This window comes from Pongo abelii, chromosome 6 (genome assembly GCF_028885655.2).
Source record: "Pongo abelii isolate AG06213 chromosome 6, NHGRI_mPonAbe1-v2.0_pri, whole genome shotgun sequence".
Taxonomy (NCBI): domain Eukaryota; kingdom Metazoa; phylum Chordata; class Mammalia; order Primates; family Hominidae; genus Pongo; species Pongo abelii.
The window spans coordinates 109467203-109479910 of record NC_071991.2 but is presented as its reverse complement, the minus strand read 5'-3'; positions in this window follow the sequence as shown (position 1 = coordinate 109479910).

The following is a 12708-nucleotide window of genomic DNA, read 5'->3' as shown; positions in this document are numbered from 1 at the left end:
TCATGTCTGTAGTTCCAGCTACTTGGAAGGCTGAGGCAGGAAGATTGCTTGAGCCCAGGAAGTCAAGGCTGCAGTGAGCCATGATTGTGCCACTGCACTCCAGCCTGGGCAACAGAGCAAGACTCTCTCTCTAAAAAAAATGATTGTCCAACAAACTCTTCATTTTGCTGACTCTATTTCTTTGGCTAAGTGAAGTGGGAAAGCATACTGATTTTTTAAAATAGTAAATAAATAATACATGCAGTAAACTGATAGGATGGAAATGGTGAAGGTCATTTGCTAATGATAGGGTTGAGATAGGTTGACAACCTAAACCAAAGTTTAGGTTGTCAAGAGGGTGCTTCCTAATCAATAGTCCTAAGAGCCTAGGTTTTATGGCATTGTCACAGGTAGAACAGGAATAGATAAGACCATCAAAGGGCCAGGCATGGTGGCTCACTCCTGTAATCCCAGCACTTTGGGAGACCCAGGTGGGCGGATCACCTGAGGTCACGAGTTCGAAACCAGTTTGGCCAACATGGCGAAACCCCCTGTCTACTAAAAATACAAAAATTAGCTGGGCGTGTGGGTGCACACCTGTAATCCCAGCTACTCAGGAGGCTGAGGCAGAAGAATCGCTTGAACCCAGCAGGCAGAGGTTGCAGTGAGCCGAGATCATGCCACTGCCCTCCAGCCTAGGCAACAGGGCAAGACTCCAACTCAAAAAAAAAAAAAAAGACCATCAAAGGAAGATCATATGAGAAAGAAAAGGGGGTTAGGGCAGAGCACTGAGGATTTTACATTAAGAAAGAAAGAAGGGAAGCAGGCAGGGGACCAACCAGTCCTATCAGCAGCGTTGGATAGAGCTGGGGGTAATGTGAGCAGAGGAGGAGGAGGCAAATTGGAGGGCAAGGAGCTGCCACCTTGACTCTTTGCACTCAGAGGTGGGATGCTAGAAGCTCGTTCCATGTAGAGGGAGCTGAAGGTGGGGGAGATGGACCAACAGTTTCTCATTCTTCCTGAGGACTACCACATACCAAGCAGACATTCTCTGATCCTAGGGTTCAGTAATCTGAGGGAAAGGGATGGGAATTGCATTATGCCATTCTTGCATTGCTATAAAGAAATACCTGAAGCTGGATAATTTCTAAGAAAAGAGGTTTAATTGGCTTACAGTTCTGCAGGCTCTACAGGAAGCATAGCGCCAGCATCTCACAATCATGACAGAGATGAAGAGGGAGCAGGAGCAAGAGAGAGGTGAGGAGGTGCCACACACTTTTAAACAACCAGATCTCACAAGAACTCAGTCACTATTGCAAGAACAGCACCAAGGGGATGGTGTTAAAGCATTCATGAGAAATCCATCCTCATGATCTAATCACCCTCCCACCAGCTGCCACCTCCAACATTGGGGATTATATTTCGACATGAGATTTGGGCGGGGACAAGTATCCAAACTATGTCAGGAACATTAACTGCACACAGCAGAACAACAAACGAAATCAGTCACCCCTACATCCCACACTGTATCTGCACCTACTCTTTTAGGTATGGGCAATACGTTCCAACTGACATTTCACTGGTGCCTGCAAAGTTCCAGACGCTGTTCAGGATACTGAGGATTTAGAAATAATTTAAATGCAGTTACTACCCCAAGGAGCCTACAGCAAGGGGAGGAAAGCAAACATGTTTATCAATAAATTAGAATTCAGTGTGATGAGTCTAACTATAAAAACGTGTAAGGAACAGGAGTAATAACGAGGAGAAAGTGAAGAACTCTGCTTGGATGAGAATAGAAGGACGGGTGGTCAGGAACGCCCAGCTAGTTGTAGATGACCCCAAGTCATAAAGGAAATCTTACATTTTATATCACACACTCTGTTTAAGATTTATTCATTCAAACAATATTTACTGAATGCCTATTATGTGCCAGGCACTATTACTTTGTGTTTTTTTTTTTTTTTTTTGAGACGGAGTCTAGCTCTGTCGCCCAGGCTGGAGTGCAGTGGCGCGATCTCGGCTCACGGCAAGCTCCGCCTCCCGGGTTCACCCCATTCTCCTGCCTCAGCCTCCCGAGCAGCTGGAACTACAGGCGCCCACCAACACGCCCGGCTAATTTTGTTTTTTGTCTTATTAGTAGAGACAGGATTTCACCCTGTTAGCCAGGATAGTCTCGATCTCCTGACCTCGTGATCCACCCGCCTCGGCCTCCCAAAGTGCTGGGATTACAAGCGTGAGCCACCGCGCCCGGCCTGGGCCAGGCACTATTCTAAAGCAGCCAACAAAACTGACAAAAATCCCTGCTCTTATGGAGCTTATAAGTTAGTGAGGGGAGACGATAACAGGTAAACAAATAACTACGCAGCATGTGAAAGGGTAAGGGACGAGGAGCCGGGCACGGTGGCTCACACATGTAACCCCAGCATTTTGGAAGGCCAAGGCGGGCACATCACTCGGGGGGAGTTTGAGACCAGCCTGGGCAACATAGTGACACATCATCTATTCAAAAAAATAAAAATAAAAGATAACCAGGCATGATGGCACGTGACTGTGGACCCAGCTACTTGGGAGGTTGAGAGGAGGATCACTTGAGCCCAGAAGGTTGAGGCTGCAGTGAGCTGTGATTGTGCCACTGCTCTCCAGCCTTGGCGACAGAGAGAAACTCTGTCTCAAAAAAAAAAAAAAAAAAAAATCAATGAAGAAAAATAAGATTGGAAGAGAGGATCAGGAAGGCCTGAGGGAGAGTGATTGTTATTTTTTAAAAGATATTCAGGGGAAGCCTCACTAAAAACAATATTTGAGCAAATCCCTGAAGGAAATGAGGAAGAAAGCCATGTGGACATAGAATAGTGTTCCAGGAAGAGGGAACAGCAAATGCAAAGGTTCTGAGGTAGAAGCATGGCTGGTGGTGCTGAGGCAGCCGCGTGCCTGTGGTTCTAAGGTAGACGCGTGCCCGGTGTTTCTGAGGCGGACGCACACCCGGTGGTTCTGAGGCAGCCGCGGGCCCGGTGTTTTGAGGCAGCCGCGGGCCCGGTGTTTTGAGGCGGATGCGTGCCCGGTGTTTCTGAGGCAGCCGCGTGCCCGGTGTTTCTGAAGCGGACGCGTGCCCGGTGGCTCTGAGGCGGGCGCGTGCCCGGTGATTCTAAGGCGGGCGCGTGCCCGGTGTTTCTAAGGCGGGCGCGTGCCCGGTGTTTCTGAGGCGGGCGCGTGCCCGGTGTTTCTGAGGCGGGCGCGTGCCCGGTGTTTCTGAGGCGGGCGCGTGCCCGGTGTTTCTGAGGCGGGCGCGTGCCCGGTGTTTCTGAGGCAGCCGCGTGCCCGGTGTTTCTGAAGCGGACGCGTGCCCGGTGGCTCTGAGGCGGGCGCGTGCCCGGTGTTTCTGAGGCGGGCGCGTGCCCGGTGTTTCTGAGGCGGGCGCGTGCCCGGTGTTTCTGAGGCGGACGCGTGCCCGGTGTTTCTGAGGCGGACGCGTGCCCGGTGGCTCTGAGGCAGACGCGTGCCCGGTGGCTCTGAGGCAGACGCGTGCCTGGTATATTGGGAGAACAGCACAGAACAAAGTGAGTGGGAGCAACGAGAGCAATAGGAAATAAATTAGAAAGTTAAATCAGCTGAGTTAAATAAGTAATAAGTTAGGTAAGTTAGATAACCGGTTAGAACCAGTTCCAGTTTGAAGACAGTAAGAATGAGAAACTTCTGAAATATCACTGGAGTGAATATATCCAGTGGGAGTGAGCTCTTTGAATCTGGAGTTTATTAAGCAAATATCTCCTGAGCACGTGCTATGTGCTAGACATTGAAATAAGTGCTAAGGACATAGAGGTGACCCCAGACACAGTTATTCTTGTCTTCAAGGATCTCAAAATTAGACAAGTAAGCAAATACTGACAATACATACATAACTGCAATGATAAGGAATAGGAACATCGGGCACCGGGTATGGTGTGCTGGGGAGGGTGTCGAAGGGGCATCTAACACAATTATTCGGAGTGAGGGGGATCAGTGAAGTTTTCCTACAGAAGTGACCTCTAAGCCAAGACTTGAAGTAGAAGCAGTTTGCTCCACAAAGGAGAAAATAGTCTGATTTCTTGACAAGTGTGAGAACCACTGTGCTCCCAAACCATCTACATAGACCTAGGATAAGAAACAAGCCCCACATTTAAATGGGGTTGCTGCTTTTCAAGGCACTGTCCACATATTATTTTATGAGGCCTTCACGACGATCCTGAGAAGTAAGCAGTGCAGGGTTATTATCACCATTTTATATGTGACCAGGTTGAGGTCCAGAGAGATGAAATGACTCCCCGAGGACACAAGACCAGTACCTGCCAGAACCAGGGCCTGAATGTGGTTGATACATATTCAGCACTTACTATGTGTCCGGCAATATATTAAGCACTTTACAAGCAGTAATCTATTTACTTCTGACAAAAGTCCTATGCCATCCCCATTTTACAGATGAGGAGACTGAGGCACAGAGAGGTTACACTTTGCCAAAGGCCACACAGCTAGTAAGCGGTGAAGCCAGAATTGAAACTCAATTCATCTGGCGTGAGAGCACTCGATCATACCCTCCATACCATATTGCCCATAGTTAGAAGAATTTCAGTCATTACTGAGACAAAGAGAGGTACACCTGTATAAGTGTGTATATGTGTGTATATGTATATATGGGGTGGAGTGAGGTGGGACAGGTGTTCTCTCCTGGTAGTCTTGAATTACACCATTATTGCTATCATCTATATTGGTATGGCCAAATGGGCTTTGTAAATGAAATATGTGTTCATTTTGTATAATCTTGTTTAACTAGGAGAAACTTCTCTTATAAAAGAGAGGGAGGGATGGCTTGGTTTCTATGACCTGGGAATTGTCTTGAGGTTCCTCTAGTTTTGTTGCATCCTCCACTCATAAGCTTTCCAGATCCTGCAGAGTGTGTACAGAGAAGAGTCACGTACCGGATATCACAACGCAGGGATCTGACTGCTTCATGTCTCCAGTGAGACATGACAGTGAGGGCTGTTCCCTTTAAACCCGTTTCTTGAGGTGGGCTCTGAGGCTGCCATTCCTCAAAACATTTATGTAACTCTTCCACTCAGAGGTGGACCCTATGACATATAGAGAATGTTCATCCTTACAGCAAGGAACTGTGGGAATGTCTAAGGGACATTCATAGCCAAGTCTATTAATAAGGCTTTCATTCTTAACAACTTAATTGAAGTCTCATTTCTATACCATAAAGTTCGCCCATTATAAATGTACAAGTCAATGACTTATGAATGTATAGAGTTGTACAGCCATCATTGAAACCCAATCTCAGGATGTTTCCATCACCGCATAAAGCTTCGTGGTGTCCATTTACAGTTAATCCCCACTCCCATCCTCCTGCTTTAGGCAACCACTGATCCCATTCCATCTTTATAAATTTGCCTTTTCTAGATATTTCATATGAATGGGATCATACAATACATGGCTTCTTCCACTTTGTATTATGTTTTCAAGGTATTGTAGTAAGTATCAGTACTTCGTTTTATTTTATTGTTGAATAGTATTTCATAATGTATGTACATTTTGTTTACCCATTCACCTGTTGATGGGCATTTAGGTTGTTTCTAGTTTTTGGCTATTATGAATAATGCTGCTATAAACATTCACATGCATGTCTCTCTGTGGACATGTGTTCATTTCTGTAGAATAAGAATTTTTTTTTTTTTTTTGAGACTGAATTTCACTCTTGTTGCCCAGGCTGGAGTGCAATGGTGCGACCTCGGCTCACTGCAACCTCCTGGGTTGAACTGCCTCCTGGGTTCAAGCGATTCTCCTGCCTTAGCCTCCCGAGTAGCTGGGATTATAGGCATGTGCCACCATGCCCAGCTAATTTTGTGTTTTTAGTAGAGACAGGGTTTCACTATGTTGGTCAGGCTGGTCTTGAACTCCTGATCTTAGGTGATCCGCCCTCCTCGGCCTCCCAAAGTGCTGGGATTACAGGCATGAGCCACCATGCCCGGCCAGAATAAGGATTTTTAAGTGTGCAATTCAGTGGCTTTTAGTATGGTCATAGAATCATACAAACGTCATTATTATCTAATTCTAGAACATTTTCATCATCCCCAAAAGAAACCCCATACCCATTAGCAACCACTCCTTTTTTTCTCTTCCCTCCATCCCCTGGTAACCATGAGTCTACTCTCTGTTTTAATGGATTTGCCTATTCTTGACATCTCATATAAAAGGAGTCATGCCATGTGTGACAGAATTCTTTCACTTAGCATAATGTTTTCGCAATTCATCCATGTTGTAGCATGTGTCAGTAATTTTTTTTTTTTTTTTTGTCGCCCAGGTTGGAGTGCAGTGGCGTGATCTCAGCTCACTTCAATCTCTGCTTCCCAGATTCAAGTGATTCTCGTGCCTCAGCCTCCCAAGTAGCTGAGACTACAGGTGCTAACCACCGGCATACCCGGCTAATTTTTGTATTTTTAGTAGAGACGGGGTTTTGCCATGTTGGCCAGGGCCATCTGGAACTCCTGATCTCAAGTGACCCGTCTGCCTCAGCCTCCCAAAGTGCTGGGATTACCATGCTTGGCTTAGTATTTTACTCTTTTTTGTACCAGGTAACCAAGTATTTTATTATTTTTTGTACCAAATAAAGTATGGATGTACCATACTTTTTTATCAATTCATCAGTTGATGGTCACTGAGTTGTTTTTACTTTTTGGCTATTATGAATAATGCTGTTATGAACGTTTGTGCACGCGTTTTTGTGTGGACATGTTTTGAATCCTCAGTTCTCTTGGGTAAATATCTAGGAGTAGACTTGCTGGGTCATACGTGAACTCCAAGTTTAACTTTTTGAGGAACTGCTAAACTGTTTTCTGAAGTAGTGTTATGTTACATTCCCATAGGCAATGTGTGAGGGCTCCAATTTTTCCACATTCTCAGCAATGCTGGTTATTATCTGTATTTTTTCTTAATAGCCATCCTAGTGGGTGAATAAGGTTTTGACCAAAGTTTTGGCAAAATTAAGTAAGACTAACACCACCACCAAGAACAAGAACAAGAATCCCAGAGGTTAATAGCAATGTAGAAAAGGAGTTCTTGTGTGGTACATGATTTGACTATTAAAAATTCCCAAATAGTTGCTCTGTAAGAGGCTGGAGAAACCGTAGCATTGTATATCTGAACATGGCTTTCGGTGGGACTATTTAAAGGTCAACACTAATCTCTCCCCACTTCTGTCTGATCGTACAGAGGCTTTGGAGATTCATAGGTGGCACAATGAAGACAAATTAGTAAGACTCCTTTGGAAGGCAATTTAGCAATAAAGTTTCAGAAGCCTTAGACCCAAAAATTCAGCTCTCAGAATTTATCCTAAGAAATGTAGAATTTATCTCTGATTCTGATCAATCAGAATTTATCTCTAGAGACACTCAAGATTTATGCACAAGGATGTTTATTACAATATTATTTATAAAGACAGTTACCAAAGACTAAATCCTTGAATCTTTACATCTTTATTCTTATCTACATTTTTTCAAATGTTCTATGGTTCCTTTATATAATTAAAGCAATTCAGTGTAAGTGTTATTTCTTAAAAACTCTATTCCATCTTGAAGGTCTAGTTTAAGGATGCATCTTTCTTCATGCCTTCCTCAGTCATCCAGTGGTTCCTCTTCCTTGGCATTTCAGGTGCATCTAGGTCTGGGTCTAAAGCAAAAAACAAGAGAAGGATTGCTTGTAATGGCAGAGACCTGTCACTAAAAGTGACTTATTAACCAGGTTTCTAACTATTCAAGAAACAGATTATACTTCTTTTGCTTATTTAAGAGTTGTTTCTGAGATCATCAATAAGTGGGGAAAAAAATTCTTTTTCTAAATTAGGCTGTGAAAATTCGCTTTTAACCAGCTCAGAAGGGGTTAATCACACCTAGTATGCGTCCTGAGAGCATAAGATAGCAACATCCCTGAGTTGAACCTCTGGAGTTTACTGCTGGTTTACTTCTGTAACTAAGGAGAGAGGCTATTACATGCAGACAGTGATCCATGGAAAAATCTCAGAAGACTCCTCTATAGTGAGCTAATCAAATAATAACAACCTTGTAGTAATAGTTATGCACCAACAGCCATGCAGCTTCCCAGAAACTGCTTATTAAACTTCAGAGCATTACGCATACTTCATGAGCAGTTTCACTAACAGATTTTAATTGATAAGTTGGAACATTTGCCTCATACAGGGAGAAAATCTGTCAAAGGAAATTAAATGTGTGTATGTGTATACATATATACATACATATATATTTATTACTATAGAATGTGGCATCGTTTTATCATCCACACTAAAATGCCTAGGCAGACAGCAAAGAGCCTCAGAGCATGCTTTTTTTCGGTCCAAATAAATAATAATGGATAATTTGGAAAGTGCTAATTATATTGAATTACAATTAGTAATATCTAAGTATGAGGTTGTTATGTGATATATTTCATTCACTGTTCAACCAACTGCTTTAATTATAATTTTGGTTATGTTTTCTGCACTAATAAAAGAAAAATATCACCTGCTCTACTGGATTATACCAACAGGCACAATAATTTTAGGAAGCAATGAACCTTAGTAGACATTCATGAAGAAAATTTACATATACTACAATCTAAGAATATTTTAGAAAATATTGTATCTATATATTTGAATGGACTTGTAATAGGCAATTAATACTAGCAAACAAACATTCCTCTACTTTATAAAAATAACAATAAAATGTCATTAGCAAAGCCATCACAAAAAACTTTATGAGAGACAGAAAATCAGAGAGAGAAAGAAGAAGAAAGAAAGGAGAAAAAAATCAGAAAGACAAAATTCCAGGTGTCAGGGTCTTGGAACAAAATGATGTTAGAAATGTTCTCCTTCCCACGTAGGCCTCACGGCTCATATCTATATTAATGTATATGAATCGATATTGCTATCTTTTTATTCTTTTTGATTAATAGTTGAAATTATTAAAACTTTTTTCTCTTAGCTATAAGCATAAACTGAGCAATATTAGTGAAATCTTAGTAAACCCTACCTTGGAATCTTATGTCAGGGAAATGGCCCAGAGTCAGGTGACTCTGGTTTGTAAGGACAAAAGTATTCCAAGGTCTTTCTTGGGCCAACAGTAGTAATCTCATGTGTTGTGTACCAGAGACTTTTGATTTATAAAGCTGGCAAAGGACTGGGAGGCTTGCTAAGTGCACACACACACAGAATGAAGATTTTCAGAGGCCAGGGTTTTAAAAAACTCAACAGGAAAAGGGGCCGTCCCCATTGAGTCCCTTACAATCATCTAGACGCTGGATACTGGGTTTAACCAATCTTAGAACATGCTTTTTGAAGTCAAGAAGTAGAATATCTAAAGAACAATGCCAGGCGCACCACGTGGTGCCAGCTTAGCTGATGGGTCCCTGTCAGAGGGCTTCCTGAGGGCAGCCAGGTCAGACCTGGCTCAGCAATTCATGCCTTCCTGCAACTGTGTTGAGAGCTGCTCTACCAGGCCTGGCAGAATGAGAGAGAGAAGAGCATCTGCCATGCCCCCTGCCGTTTCTGCTCAGATGACCCCCACCTCCACCCCTAGGTTGTAGAGCAGTAGTCCAGGAAAAATATCCTACCCCCAGGTCTGGGCATAAAGAAGGGAGTGGGTGGCTAGTCTAGGTCTTTGAGTTTCAACCACTGCACCCCTAACTGTCGACTTCTGTTTAAGGTGTAGATGCTAAGAGGACTCCATTCTGATGACTGTCTATATCAAGCCTTCCTACCCTCAGGGAATTGGGTGAGCTGTTCCTGTTGATGAAGCTATGGGGCTCTCCTATGGGAGATACCAGTATTTGCATATGGGACTTGGTGCTTAGATTGGGGCTGGCTTTAGGGTAAGTGGAACAGAGACTTCTTGAAGCTCTCATGTAGACTAATCCAAGTCTCCTGGAAGTGGCTGTTATGTCTCAACTTCTCCCTGGCCCTGTGTGACTGCCCTTCATGGTCCTTCACACTGGGGACTTCTCCATATTATACCTTCGGCTTCCTGGCCCAGGAGGGATCCTTAACAATACATTACCTCAAACAGATGCAAAACCCAGCAATATAGTGATACTAAACAGACCTCCAAGACCAAATCCTGGTGAAAATAGCTTAGCCCGTATGAAGATCCCATGATTCTAAAAGATACAAAGAATTCACTCCTGAGCTATTAATGTCCACTGACTATTCGCCCAACACTGATGAAGGTGTTGGGGACTCATCAGTGCATGAAAGAGATGAAAATCCCTGCTGGGGAGAAAAATAAAGTAGGGAAGAGGAGGACAGAAGGGGGATAGAGTGGGTTGCAGTAACAAATAGGGTGGCCAGAGGTTTCACTGTGGAAGTGCTGTGTTTGAGCAGACTTGAAAGAGGTGAGACTGTGAGTCATGTGGTACCCAGAGGAAGAGCGTTCCAGGCAGAAGGGACAGCGAGTGCAAAGGCTCTCGGCTGGTAGCATGGCTGGCTTGGGCAAGGAGTGACAGGGAGGCTGATGTGCCAGGATCAGAGTGAGCAAGAGAGAGAGCCGTGGAGAATGAGGTAAAGGAGGATCAAGTCATGTGAGTCCTCACAGGGCCTGAAAGGACTTTGGCTTTTGCTCTGGGTGAAATGAGGACTCCTAGGAGCATTTTGAGCTGAGAAGAGAAAAGGCCTGACTTACATCCTGTTAGGAGTCCTCTGCCTGTGATGGGTCAGCTCACAGCACTTGCCTAGTTGGCTTGATGATGCCCACACTAAGTGCAGGAGAAACCTCGGAGAAGGAAGGAAGGAAGTAGAAAGAGCAGCCAAGCAGGAGGAGGAACAATGGGCACAGGAGGTGAGTGAGGCTGTGATTTGGAGCAGCAGGGGAAAACATGGAGTCCACATTTACTGACAGTGGAGGAGTGACAGCTGGCACAGAGATGGAGGTGATGTGAACACAGGTGTAGGATTACATCAGTCTAAAGCCAAACCCCTAACCCACCTCCATGACCCTGGAGGGCTTCAGAACAATTATGATTTGACACATGAAGAAAAAGTTAAAATGTGACCAAAAGAGGGCGTGGTTTTCACTTTTTTCTTTCATGAGGTTACATCTTGGGAACAGTCAGCCAGACGTGCCTCGCCACTTGCATTATGTGTGTCCCATGCTGGTATCTGCTTTTAATGAACATTGTAAGCCACTTTGCACATAAGCATATACCAGTTGCTACTGGTGAGATATTAAACACCTATTTTATAATCAGCCTTTGGAAAATCCAAGGTATACAGGGGAAGAGTACAAAGAAATCCCAAAAGTCTGGTGCTGAGCAAACACAGAAAATGCAAGATTTCTGATAAGCAACATGGGACAAGTGACCAATTTGACACTGGCCCCTGTGCCTGGTGTGAAGTAGAGGATCAAAGATGTAAAGGCCCTGGGAGAGGCAGGTGGGTGGGGATGTGATGATGGGTGACTTTTTGGGGGGCCACCCTACATCTTTTCTATTTGATTTCAAAAGTAAAGGTTATTCATTGCAATTTCCCTCACAAAATTACAGAAGAGTGTGAAGTTTAAAAAATCCTTCCTGTCTAATCCCTCTAACCACAAATAGTCACAGTTAACAATTTGATGTTTATCTTCTAGAGTTTTTTCTGCACATGTATAATTTCTTATGTATATATTTTATATATATTCCTATTACATATATACAGAAAAACACATATGCATATTTAAACAATGAAACCGGAGTTGTCCTTTACTTATTTTTCTCCCTCCTTCCCTGAACCCCTTACTTCTTCATGGCTTTCACTCCAGATTAGGGTGTATAGATCTGCCTCATTTTTAAACTTTTTTTTATATTCTAAAATTAATATGGGCTGGGTGTGGTGGCTCACACCTGTAATACCAGCACTTTGGGAGGCTGAGGTGGGCGGATCACTTGAAGTCAGGAGTTCAAGACCAGCCTGGCCAACATGGTGAAACCACATCTCTACTAAAAATACAAAAATTAGCCAGGTGTGGTGGCCGGCACCTGTAATCCCAGCTACTCTAGAGGCTGAGGCAGGAGAATTGCTTGAACCTGGGAAGTAGAGGTTGCAGTTAACTGAGATCATGCCACTGCACTCCAGCCTGAGTAACAGAGTGAGACTCTGTCTCAAAAAAAAAAAAAATTCATATGGAACTAAAAGAGTCCAAATCACCAAAGTAATGCTAAACAAAAAGAACAAAGCCAGAGGCATCACATTACCAAACTGCTAACTATACTACAAGGCTGCAGTAACCAAAATAGCAAAGTACTAGTACAAAAACAGACACGTAGATGAATGGAACAGAATAGGGAACAAAATAGGGAACCCAGAAATAAAGCCACACACCTGCATCCACCTGATTTTTGATGAAGTCAACAAAAATAAGCAATGGGGAAAGGATTTTCTATTTAATAAATGGTGCTAGGATAGCTAGTTAGCCATATGCAGAAGAATGAAACTGGACCCCTAGCTTTTACCATATACAAAAATTAACTCAAAATAGATTAAAGACTTAAAGGTAAGGTTTCAAACTATAAGAATCCTAGAAGAAAACCTAGGAAGTACCATTCTGGACATGAACCTTGGGAAAGAATTTATGACTAAGCCCTCAAAAGCAATTGCAATAAAAGCAAAAATTGACAAGTCAGACCTAATTAAACTAAAGAGCTTTGCGCAACAAAAGAAACTATCAACAGAATAAACAG